Source organism: Oncorhynchus keta, chromosome 35 (assembly GCF_023373465.1).
Source record: "Oncorhynchus keta strain PuntledgeMale-10-30-2019 chromosome 35, Oket_V2, whole genome shotgun sequence".
NCBI classification, from domain to species: Eukaryota; Metazoa; Chordata; class Actinopteri; order Salmoniformes; family Salmonidae; genus Oncorhynchus; species Oncorhynchus keta.
The window spans coordinates 37,466,099-37,479,579 of record NC_068455.1 but is presented as its reverse complement, the minus strand read 5'-3'; the positions used below and the strand labels follow the sequence as shown (position 1 = coordinate 37,479,579).

At 43.1% G+C, this 13,481-nt stretch overlaps 1 long non-coding RNA gene across 1 annotated transcript; it reads left to right on the top strand.

Moving 5' to 3' along the window:
• The first annotated feature begins 8,437 nt into the window (after positions 1-8,437).
• LOC118369265 (uncharacterized) lies at positions 8,438-9,994 on the top strand. Its single transcript, XR_004822535.2, has 2 exons — positions 8,438-8,586; positions 9,218-9,994. It is a non-coding gene; the product is annotated as an uncharacterized LOC118369265 (long non-coding RNA).
• The last annotated feature ends 3,487 nt before the right edge of the window (positions 9,995-13,481 follow it).

Here is a 13,481-nt window from a genome sequence, read left to right as displayed (position 1 = left end):
CCTGATAGCAATATTTTTGGGATTGCCAAGAAATATGCCCCCAATTTGTATTAATCATTCATTAATCAAATAATATATAATAATAATAATAATATAATATTATATTATTATTATTATTATTATATTATTATTATTATTATTATTATTTATTATTATATATTATATTAATCAAACTTTTACAGATGCACAATCGAGAGCATCCTGTCGGGCTGTATCACCGCCTGGTATGGCAACTGCACCGCCCTCAACCGCAAGGCTCTCCAGAGGGTAGTGCAGTCTGCACAACACATTACCGGTTGTAAACTATCTGCCCTCCAGGACACCTACAGCCCCGATGTCACAGGAAGGCCTAAAAGATCATCAAGGACAACAACCACCCGAGACACTGCCTGTTCACCCCACTATCATCCAGAAGGCGAGGTCAGTACAGGTGCATCAGTACAGGTGCATCAAAGCTGGGAACGAGAGACTGAAAAACAGCTTCTATCTCAAGGCCTTCAGAGTGTTAAACAGCCACCATAAACATAGAGAGACTGCTGTCAACATACAGACTCACATCTCTGGCCACTTTAACAAATGGACTTAATAAAGGTATCACTAGTCACCTTAAATAACGCCACTTTAATAATGTTTACATATCGTACATTACTCATTTCATATGTTTAAACATTTCTATACCACCATTTCTTTCCAAGATGGCGTAGCAGTCAGACGTCTTGTCGTGTCCCTTGTATATATGGTTTTTTCCCCATATTTTTCTTCGCATATCTTTAAAAAAACATTTAGCTAAACCTCATAATCTAAATACTTTCCTGCAACCCGCCTCACCCAATGTAGCGTGGATCTGCTTTTTTTTTCTAAAGTATTTATATTTACTTCGGATCCGGAACCCCTCAACTGAAGCTAGCCAGCTTACTACCAGCTATCAGGCAGCAAACCATTGCTAGCGGTCATCAGCTAACCTTTAGCTCGGAAAGCTCTCGCCAGGTAGAACAACGCGACTCTAACCAGAGCATAACGGACCTATTATTTTTATCCCCGGATTCCCACCGCAAACTGAACATTTTCATCTGGATCTTCACAACTAGCTAACTATCTAACCGCAACCCCGGATGATTACTCCTGGCTAGTTTTTCCATCCACTTAGCTTGAAGCTAGCCCGTCCAGAGCTCCTGTGCTACCACCGAAGCATACTCCTGGGCTACAATATCCTCTTAAGACTCTAGGGGCAGTATTTCATTTTTGGATAAAAAGACGTGCCCGTTTTAAGCGCGATATTTTGTCACGAAAAGATGCTCGACTATGCATGGAATTGATAGCTTTGGAAAGAAAACACTCTGACGTTTCCAGAACTGCAAAGATTTTCACTGTGAGTGCCCTAGAACACAAGCTTTAGGCAAAACCAAGATGTTACTGCAACCAGGAAATGAACAGGATTTCTGAAGCTACGTTTTGCATTGTCTCCTTATATGGCTGTGAATGCCCCAGGAATGAGCCTACCCTTTCTATCGTTTCCCCAAGGGGTCTGCAGCATTGTGACGTATTTGCAGGCATATCATTGGAAGATTGACCATAAGAGACTACATTTGCCAAGTGTCCGCACGGTGTCCTGCGTGGAAATTGGTGCGCAAAACTCAGCTGCTGGTATTTTTCCATGGGATTCTGAGAAAAACCATGCTTCCACGAACGGCATATCAATGAAGAGATATTTGACAAAACACCTTGAGGATTGATTCAAACAACGTTTGCCATTGTTTCGGTCGATATTATGGAGTTAATTCGGAAAAAAGTTCGATGTGTAGGTGACTGAATTTTCGGTTCGTTTCGGTAGCCAAATGTGTAGTAACAAAACGGAGCGATTTGTCCTACACAAAGAATCTTTCAGGAAAAACTGGACATCTGCTATGTAACTGAGAGTCTCCTCATTGAAACATCTGAAGTTCTTCAAAGGTAAATTATTTAATTTGATTGCTTTGCTGGTTTTTGTGAATATGTTGCGTGCTAAATGCTACGCTAAATGCTAAGCTAGCTATCAACACTCTTACACAAATTATTGATTTTCTATGGTTCAAAAGCATATTTTGAAAATCTGAGATGACAGTGTTGTTAAGAAAAGGCTAAGCTTGAGAACAGGCATATTTATTTCATTTCATTTGCGATTTTCAGAAATCGTTAACGTTGCGTTATGGTAATGAGCTTGAGCAGTAGTCACGATCCCGGATCCGGGATGGGGAGTTCTATGAGGATATCCGGACCCACGACCGGTCTATCGATATCACCGCATGAAGAGGCATAAACAGACTTAACCCCATCGCGACGTCCCCCAAAGGCTAACTTTCTAGCCCTTGCTATCTGCTTGCTTGCTAATTCGGCCTGCTAACTGCTAGCTTGTTTAGCCCAGGTCTGCTAACTGCTAGCTTGTTTAGCCCCGGCCTACTAACCGTTAGCTTGTTAGCACAGGCCTGCTAACTGTCTGAATCGCCGCGTCCCCAGTCAGCCCAACCACTCACTGGACCCATATTTACTTTCAATCTCTTTTCGATTTTTAATTCGATTATACCTTCCAGTAACCTGCCTCACCCAATGTGATATGGAATCGCTATTATTTTTAATTTTTAGAACACATTCAAGAACCTCCAAAAGCTAACCAGCTAACTAGCTACAAGCTATTTAGTCATTGTTAGCCACTGCTAGCGGCTTTTACCTTCTGTACAGCCAGCCAGTTTTTTAAAACCTGGATAATACTCACCAGTCTAGCTTCCCTGTCCCATCCACCGCTGCCCCCTGGACACTGATCACTTGGCTACATAGCTGATGCATGCTGGACTGTCCATTAGTCACGGTACTCCATTCTGCTTGTTTATGTTTTATCTGTCTGCCCCAGCCGCACTCAGGCTCTGTGTTTTAGTTAATCCGACCCGCCTAGTCAACGCCATTTTACCTGCTGTTGTTGTGCTAGCTGATTAGCTGTTGTTGTCTCACCTACTGTTTTAGCTAGCTCTCCCAATCAACACCTGTGATTATTGTATGCCTCGCTCTATGTCTCTCTCAAATGTCAATATGCCTTGTATACTGTTGTTCAGGTTTGTTATCATTGTTTTAGTTTACAATGGAGCCCCTAGTTCCACTCTTCATACCCCTGATACCTCCTTTGTCCCACCTCCCACACATATGCGGTGACCTCACCCATTACAACCAGCATGTCCAGAGATACAACCTCTCTTATCATCACCCCAGTGCCTGGGCTTACCTCCGCTGTACCCGCACCCCACCATACCCCTACCATGCCCAGAAATCTGCTCCTTTTATTCTTTGTCCCCAACGCTCTAGGCGACCAGTTTTGATAGCCTTTAGCCGCACACCCTCATACTACTCCTCCTCTGTTCCCCAGGTGATGTGGAGGTAAACCCAGGCCCTGCATGTCCCCAGGCATCCTCATTTGTTGACTTCTGTGATCGAAAAAGCCTTGGTTTCATGCATGTCAACATCAGAAGCCTCCTCCCTAAGTTTGTTTTACTCACTGCTTTAGCACACTCTGCTAACCCTGATGTCCTTGCCGTGTCTGAATCCTGGCTCAGGAAGGCCACCAAAAATTTGGAGATTTCCATACCCAACTATAACATTTTCCGTCAAGATAGAACTGCCAAAGGGGGAGGAGTTGGAGTCTACTGCAGAGATAGCCTGCAAAGTAATGTCATACTTTCCAGGTCCATACCCAAACAGTTCGAACTACTAATTTTAAAAATTACTCTCTCCAGAAATAAGTCTCTCACTGTTGCCACCTTCTACCGAAGAATGCAGAACTAAGAACAGATATAGCCCTTGGTTCACTCCAGACCTGACTGCCCTCGACCAGCACAAAAACATCCTGTGGCGGACTGCAATAGCATCGAATAGTCCCCGCGATATGCAACTGTTCAGGGAAGTCAGGAACCAATACACGCAGTCAGTCAGGAAAGCTAAGGACAGCTTCTTCAGGCAGAAATTTGCATCCTGTAGCTCCAACTCCAAAAAGTTCTGGGACACTGTGAAGTCCATGGAGAACAAGAGCACGTCCTCCCAGCTGTCCCCTGCACTGAGTCTAGGTAACACGGTCACCACCGATAAATCCATGATTATCGAAAACTTCAACAAGCATTTCTCAACGGCTGGCCATGCCTTCCGCCTGGCTACTCCAACCTCGGCCAACAGCTCCGCCCCCCCCCCGCAGCTACTCGCCCAAGCCTCTCCAGGTTCTCCTTTACCCAAATCCAGATAGCAGATGTTCTGAAAGAGCTGCAAAACCTGGACTCGTACAAATCAGCTGGGCTTGACAATCTGGACCCTCTATTTCTGAAACTATCCGCCACCATTGTCGCAACCCCTATTACCAGCCTGTTCAACCTCTCTTTCATATCGTCTGAGATCCCCAAGGATTGGAAAGCTGCCGCAGTCATCCCCCTCTTCAAAGGGGGAGACACCCTGGACCCAAACTGTTACAGACCTATATCCATCCTGTCCTGCCTATCTAAGGTCTTCGAAAGCCAAGTCAACAAACATGTCACTGACCATCTCGAATCCCACCATGCCTTCTCCACTGTGCAATCTGGTTTCCGAGCCGGTCACGGGTGCACCTCAGCCACGCTCAAGGTACTAAATGATAGTGTGTCAAATCGGAGGGCATGCTGTCCGGTCCTCTGGCATTCTCTATGGGGGTGCCACAGGGTTCAATTCTCGGGCCGACTCTTTTCTCTGTATATATCAATGATGTTGCCCTTGCTGCGGGCAATTCCCTTATCCACCTCTACGCAGACGACACCATTATGTATACTTCCGGCCCGTCCTTGGACACTGTGCTATCTAACCTCCAAACGAGCTTCAATGCCATACAACACTCCTTCTGTGGCCTCCAACTGCTCTTAAATGCTAGTAAAACCAAATGCATGCTTTTCAACCGTTCGCTGCCTGCACCCGCACGCCCAACTAGCATCACCACCCTGGATGGTTCCGACCTTGAATATGTGGACATCTATAAGTACCTAGGTGTCTGGCTAGACTGTAAACTCTCCTTCCAGACTCATACCAAACATCTCCAATCGAAAATCAAATCTAGAGTCGGCTATCTATTCCGTAACAAAGCCTCCTTCTCTCACGCCGCCAAACTTACCCTAGTAAAACTGACTATCCTACCGATCCTCGACTTTGGCGATGTCATCTACAAAATGGCTTCCAACACTCTACTCAGCAAACTGGATGCAGTCTATCACAGTGCCATCCGTTTTGTCACTAAAGCACCTTATACCACCCACCACTGCGACTTGTATGCTCTAGTCGGCTGGCCCTCACTACATATTCGTCGCCAGACCCACTGGCTCCAGGTCATCTACAAGTCCATGCTAGGTAAAGCTCCGCCTTATCTCAGTTCACTGGTCACGATGGCAACACCCATCCGTAGCACGCGCTCCAGCAGGTGTATCTCACTGATCATCCCTAAAGCCAACACCTCATTTGGCCGCCTTTCCAGTACTCTGCTGCCTGTGACTGGAACTTGTAAAACCTGAAGTTGGAGACTTTTCTCCCTCACCAACTTCAAACATCAGCTATCCGAGCAGCTAACCGATCGCTGCAGCTGTACATAGCTATAGGTAAATAGCTCACCCATTTTCACCTACCTCATTCCCATACTGTTTTTATACTGTTTTTATTTATTTACTTTTCTGCTCTTTTGCACACCAATATCTCTACCTGTACATGCCCATCTGATCATTTATCACTCAGTGTTAATCTGCAAAAATTGTATTATTCGCCTACCTCCTCATGCCTTTTGCACACATTGTAATAGACTGCCCATTTTTTCTACTGTGTCGACCTAACTTACCCCTAGTAAAACTGACTATCCTACCTATAAAACTGACTATCCTCGACTTTGGCTTGATGTCATCTACAAAATGGCTTCCAACACTCTACTCAGCAAACTGGATGCAGTCTATCACAGTGCCATCCGTTTTGTCACTAAAGCACCTTATACCACCCACCACTGCGACTTGTATGCTCTAGTCGGCTGGCCCTCACTACATATTCGTCGCCAGACCCACTGGCTCAGGTCATCTACAAGTCCATGCTAGGTAAAGCTCCGCCTTATCTCAGTTCACTGGTCACGATGGCAACACCCATCCGTAGCACGCGCTCCAGCAGGTGTATCTCACTGATCATCCCTAAAGCCAACACCTCATTTGGCCGCCTTTCGTTCCAGTACTCTGCTGCCTGTGACTGGAACGAATGCAAAAATCGCTGAAGTTGGAGACTTTTATCTCCCTCACCAACTTCAAACATCAGCTATCCGAGCAGCTAACCGATCGCTGCAGCTGTACATAGTCTATAGGTAAATAGCTCACCCATTTTCACCTACCTCATTCCCATACTGTTTTTATACTGTTTTTATTTATTTACTTTTCTGCTCTTTTGCACACCAATATCTCTACCTGTACATGCCCATCTGATCATTTATCACTCCAGTGTTAATCTGCAAAAATTGTATTATTCGCCTACCTCCTCATGCCTTTTGCACACATTGTATATAGACTGCCCATTTTTTTCTACTGTGTTATTGACTTGCTAATTGTTTACTCCATGTGTAACTCTGTGTTGTCTGTTCACACTGCTATGCTTTATCTTGGCCAGGTCGCAGTTGCAAATGAGAACTTGTTCTCAACTAGCCTACCTGGTTAAATAAAGGTGAAATAAAAAAAATAAAAAATAAAAACGATATCATAACTGCCATCGTTAAAAGACAATACTGTGCAGCCGTATTCAACGACCTGGCCAAGGCTTTTGACTCTGTCAATCACCACATTCTTATCGGCAGACTCAATAGCTTTGGTTTCTCAAATGACTGCCTTGCCTAGTTCACCAACTACTTCTCAGACAGAGTTCAGTGTATCAAATCGGAGGGCCTGTTGCACGGACCTCTGGCAGTCTCTATGGGGGTGCCACAGGGTTCAATTCTCGGGCCGACTTTTCTCTGTATACATCAATGTTGTCGCTCTTTCTGTGGGTGATTCTCTGATCCACCTCTACGCAGACGACACCATTCTGTATACTTCTGGCCCTTTGGACACTGTGTTAACTAACCTCCAGACGAGCTTCAATGCCATACAACTCTCATTCCGTGGCCTCCAACTGCTCTTAAATGCAAGTCAAACTAAATGCATGCTCTTCAACTGATTTTACTTGAAGTTAGTTCCCACCAGTGAAGTGTTGCTTCCATGCAGTGGCAGATTTAGGTATAGGCGACATGAGCAGCTGCCCAGGGCGTCATCTTGCTGGGGGCGGCACGGGGCGCCCACGCAAAAACAATGTGGAATTGTGACATTTGCACGATTGATTTTCTATCGCTCATTTGCACGTTACGTCAATGATATCATGTAACCGTGTGGGACTGTTGGTCAATTAACCGTGGGCGCCCTGATTCTAGTTTGTGAGCTGGGCAGGCTACTGCTTGGGAAGGTCTCGCACTCAGAAGTACAAAATGGGTTGACCTCAGGTCTCCCCACTGGAAGCCCGAGGTAGGGGGAGTGGGGGAATCTATCAAATAGTGCACCTCTAACTTTGTACATGACTAATGCAATTAGTAAAATCAGTCACACTATGAAATGCTACCAAATTAAACCACAATTCATTCATTTTACTGTGAATATATAGTTTCACAGACATATTTTTGCCATTTTAAGGTGGGGTTCGCCCAGGGAGCCATACAAGCTGGAACCGCCACTGCTACCATGTGAGACCAGTATGCCTACTATTACGGATGGGGAAGGGACATAATGTATGAATCGAATTGTATTGTGGTAAGTAGTTTCTATTGTTTTTATTTCTTTACTTACCTATTGTTCACCTAATACCTTTTTTTCACTATTGGTTAGAGCCTGTAAGTAAGCATTTCACTGTAAGGTCTACCTACACCTGTTGTTTTCGGTGCACGTGACAAATAAACTTTAATTTGATTTACCTCAAGAGGTCGCTATAAGACCTGTTTACGTGTAAAACTTTTCTTTGCCATTTACCAGGCAAAACATCTTCCATAAATATATGTTGAGCACCATAAACTAAACTACCTATAGGAGTAGTATTGTAGATGTCCCCATCATGCTCATTGAGGTCCACCTTCTCTGAGGAAGGTTTAGAGAAAAATAGTCTCGAACTTCAAATGATTTGCCTGTGAATTTGCCTAATATTCACTGACATTATATAAAGAAAGACAATAATTAAAAACGCAAAGGATATTTGTATTGCTGACAGTCACCCCCTAAGATTATATATATAGGAAGAGGTCTCAGCCCTGTGGTTTATGGGAGGTTTCTGATAAACTGTAGGTTTCTATTTGAGGGGTAGGCCAGACAGTTGGTTTTGGGGATGTGCCCTTTTGACCTGACGTCACACTCTATGGGGGTATAAAATCCCCTGGATTTGTCCTCTTGTCATTCGCAGTGAGAAAAGACAGGACAGTCACACCACGCGTAAATTGAGGTTGAGAAAAAAAACATTAACAAAATGACTAAAATTGTGATGGCTTATATTGGATTCCTTCTCGTTCAGTTTTCATCACACGTAAGAACTGTTTTAAGATGACTTACTCTTTAACATGTTTGTTTCGGTTGAACAAAGTATTTAATTAGGCTATCCATTCTGTAGAGTAAAGGCATTTCAACAGTACAGCTGCAACATTCAATATGGGTTATTTTTGATGAACCATAAATGAATCAATGTAGGATTTATTTAGACTATCGACGGGTTTTCTCATTGACAAGCTAATGATGTCGCGTATAATTGGTATCGGATGTTTCCTGTCTGACTGGCGAAAACTAGGGTGCGAGCGCGATATGAAACGGTGACGCCTCCCATCAAATACTGAATCCTTACTATAAAGTTACTTCAATATGCATAGGCTAATGTAACTTGAGCGCGACGGTTTTTCTGCTGCACAATTCAAATGCAGGGTATTGGCAATTAACATTCCCACAAGATGATGGCACTTATGACATGTCAAGTTTTGTAAGGCGCATGTGCATTATGTTCGGAGAACATATTGCCATGTTTTTGCCGCTTGGAAATAGTCGGAAGTTATGTAGGCCTATTGAGAATTGTCCTGATTCGTCAATTGCTTATGCTTGACTTGTTTGTAACATGTGAAGTTTGTCGCCAATCCTCAATGACGCGACCCTCTGTTCTCCTGTTTTAGGTCCACGCGCAAAACGCTACCACACAGTCCACTGCCATGACTGCTCCGATCAAACCTGGCGACGTGAGTTCTAACATTACCAAGATGCCCGATGTCACTACCAAGAACATCACCATTCCCAAAGGAGCCAGTGCGTCCTTGCAGTACAGCCCCGTCACGCTCCTCATCCACATTGCGGTGGTGGGTTCGCTCATACAGGGCCGTTTCTAGAGTACTCATGTGCACTGAACACACAGCCAGGATTAACATCGGCGGCCAAGCTGGGCAAACTGTTTCACAAACTAATTTAAACAATTTCGTTGGACTGTCAAATTGGGAAGTACTGGACGAGAACACCTCTCTACTTCACGCATGGGAATTCATATTTGCGCTTAAACCAGTAGGCCTACCCATTCCGTGGACACTGGCCCCAAGCACATATGGCCTAACGTGTGGTCCACTCTGTGGAGGCAGGCTGAGGATGTACGAAACTCCTTACTTGTTTGGTTCCTGTGTACAGACGACAGGGGTCGTTAGTGATTGTTTTGCAGTTTATGCAGTGTACATTTTTGTTGTGCTTAGGGGACAATTTTGGTTGATGCTTACGCATCCATTTATCTGACCTGTTGCATGTGTCCATACAGTGGTATTTCTATTCCTGCAACTGCAAAGGATACTTTGTCATAGGGTTCATGTACACTTGTGATTTTAGTGTAGTATAACGTTTATTGTAAAAACATCATATAACTGTTGCAGCCTAATATGCTCATAGATTGTTCAATAAAGTTTTGACTTGTACTTGTGTCAATGTATGTTTCCACTTTCTCATAGGCTACAATAACATTTGAAATGAACATAGTCCTTAGTATTTTAAAGCTTTGCTGCTCTGTAATACTTATTCCACTTCCTCCAGTGCTAAATGATTACCTAAAATACAAGGTGTAGTGTCCCAATATTTCATGACGCATCCTTGACTAGGCTACTGAACTTTAAACCGTCTTCGCAGATGACTTCTTGTTCTTGCCTCAGTTTTGCACACATTGATGGGCTTTTACAACAATACATTTGTAGAATTATATCTATTTTTATTCACACATTGTAAAAGTCAACTGTGGTAGTGTCACGCTGTGCTTGAACCCTTTCTGCTGTCACTAATTGGTGTTTCACTGTGGGGGTGCTGTGTTTTGTACGGTGTTTCACATCAGCTCATTACAGTCTAATTCTCCACTACTCAAATCTGCTGTTGGAAGAAAATGTATTTTGATAAAGTAACAGCATCAATCTCTAATTTTTGCAAACAGCTGCTGTTTTGACCACTACCTCAAGTTAGACAAAGTTACAGGGTATGTAATTGTCTACTTTGTCTGTTCACCGACTCTCAATATTAACCATGGAACTTGCAGCACAGCTGTTTTAGTAACTGCATTACCACATCTTCCAACTTTTCCTGAACAACTGCCGTTTTGACCACTAACGCAACAAGTTAGACATTTTCAAAGATACAAAACATTCCCATGCTTTGTATCATATGTACCAATCTCAAGATAGCGCTGTTTTAGTAACCCGTTTCCCTTTATCTTCAAACACCTGTCATTGAGATTCCAAAATGGAACTGTTGCTAGGATACTCATCAGATGCCAGATTCCATTTTAAACCAAGTATCTTTCCACCTATTTAAGCATTCACCTTGCGCTAGCTGTCTGACTGGTGGTTCATACTAAATATGCTTCTCTGCATCTGGTAAAATATTGAGTGTGACTCGGAACATTTAATTGCTTGCTCTGTTTAGTCAAGCAACCTTGCCAGCAGGCATACCAACTAAAATAGTTAGACAACCTACTCTAACTTGATAGCCTGAAATGGCTTGGTAGCTAGTTGCGGTATTGTATTAGGATCCCCATTATCTGTTGCAAAAGCCTACACATCAATACATACAAACTATCTAGGTCAAATAGGGGAGAGGCATTGTTATGAAGTGTTAATCTGTTTTTAAACCATGTTTGTTCATTTGAACAATATGAGATGAAACTGAGTTCCATGCAATAATGGCTCTATATAATACTGTACACTTGAATTTCTTCTAAATTTGGGGACATTGAAAATACCCCTGGAGGCATGTTTGGTTGGATAAGTGTGTGTCAGAGCTGTATGTAAGTTGACTATACAAACTATTTGTAATTTTCAACACTGTTTCTTGTAAAAATAAGGCAGTCAAGTCTTATCCAAGAGAGACTGGCATGCATAGTATTTATATCAGCTCTCTAACAATGAAGAGCAAGACGTACTGCTCAGTTCTGGGCCAGCTGCAGCTTAACTTGGTCTTTCCTTGAAGCACTCGACCACACGACTGGACAATAATCAAGATAAGACAAAACTAGAACCTGCAGGACATGCTTTTGGGAGTGTGGTGTCAAAGAAGCAGAGCATCTCTTTATTATGGACAGACCTCTCCCCATCTTTACAACCATTGAATCTAAGATGTTTTGACCATGACAATCTAAGGTAAGTAATTTAGTCTCAACTTGTTCAACAGGTACACCATTCTGTCACGACTTCCGCCGAAGTCTGTCCCTCCTTGTTCGGGCGGTGTTCGGAGGTCGACGTCACCGACCATCTAGCCATCGCGGATCCATTTTTAATTTTTCATTGGTCTTGTCTTCCTTCACACCTGGTTCCAATTCCATAAATTACATGTGTATTTAATCCTCTGTTTCCCCTCATGTCCTTGTCGGTGATTGTTTGATTGTATGTCATGTGTAAGTTATGTTCTAGTGCGCGACGGGTTTTGTACCCGCTTTAATTATGTATATTTTGGTATTCTGAGTTTTGTGAGCACTTATTAAACGACTCCGTTTATACCAAGTTTGTTCTCCTGCGTCTGACTTCCCTGCCACCAGCACGCACCCATTACACATTCATTACCAGATTCAGCTGGGGTCTAGAACTTAGGGAATTATTTATACCAAATACAATGCTCTTAGAGATGTTCAGCGCCAGTTAATTATTGGCCACCCATTCCTAAACAGACTGCAACTCTTAAGGGTTTCATTTGACTTCAATAGCTGTGGTTGCTGATGTGTATATAGTGGATTTTTTTTACATTTATTTAACCTTTATTTAATTAGGCAAGTCAGTTAATAACTGAATCATCAGCATACATGGACACATATGCTTTGTTTAATGCCAGTGGCAGGTCATTAGTAAAAAGAGTACAGGGCCTAGAGAGCTGTGGTACACCACGCTTTACATGTCTGCGTTAGAGAAGCTTCCATTAATGAAAACCTTTTGAGTTTCCTTTTGAGTTTTATTAGATCCAAAGGTTCCCAATCTTCCAAACAAATTATCTAGCTGGCTAGCTAAAGCCAACTTCATGAAATTGCTATGCGGCTGGTATTACAGAGAAACACTTTTTTTGTTGTATTTATTCATCAAGAAGAAATCAATAGCTTAATCAAATCAATTTACAAACATACCTCCTGCAAAGTCCTTCCCATCACCGGCAGCTAAAATCAAATCAAACGCTGTGTGTGACACTCTACTGTAAGGCGTCTAGGTGTAGCAGGTAAGGCGGAGTCAGGCGCAGCACACAGAGATGAGTAATAAACGTACCTTTACTCAAAACAACGAATATTCCAAGAAGGAAAAATAAACAAGATCACAAATGAGACCAACTTACAATGAACAAACACACACAAAACCATGGGGAACTAGAGGGTAAAATAAGGAATATAATTATGGGAAGAGAAACCAGGTGTGTACAATGAAGACAAAACAAATGGAAAATGAAAAGTGGATCGGTGGCGGCTAGAAAACCGGTGACGTCGACTGCCGAATGCCGCCCGAACAAGGAGAGGGACCAACTTTGGCGGAAGTCGCGACATTACACTCCCTCTCCTCCTCCACTGATGATACTGCACACACTAGAGTCTATCCAATGGTCTGCCTAGCATTTCTTTGCTCAGTGCAACTTGGAAATATCACTTACTAGGGAGAATAGGGGGTCCAGTTAGTGTGCCCCCTCCACAATAATTCTGATGAATTATTATAAACTTAAAAATTTAGTTTAGTAATTATTTTAACATAAACAGGACAAATCTGAGTGGGCACATGCCCTTGTGCCCCTATGAGCATGACGCCACTGTCCATGCTAGACGCTGGGAGGATTCTATCCTCCCGGTCAAGGACAGAGGACAGAGTCAAGGAGAAGGTGGCATAGCCGCGGGAAGTAGTTTTGAGCAGGGGTGCTGACTGAAAAAAGGATCACCTTTATAATAAAGCACTGCAT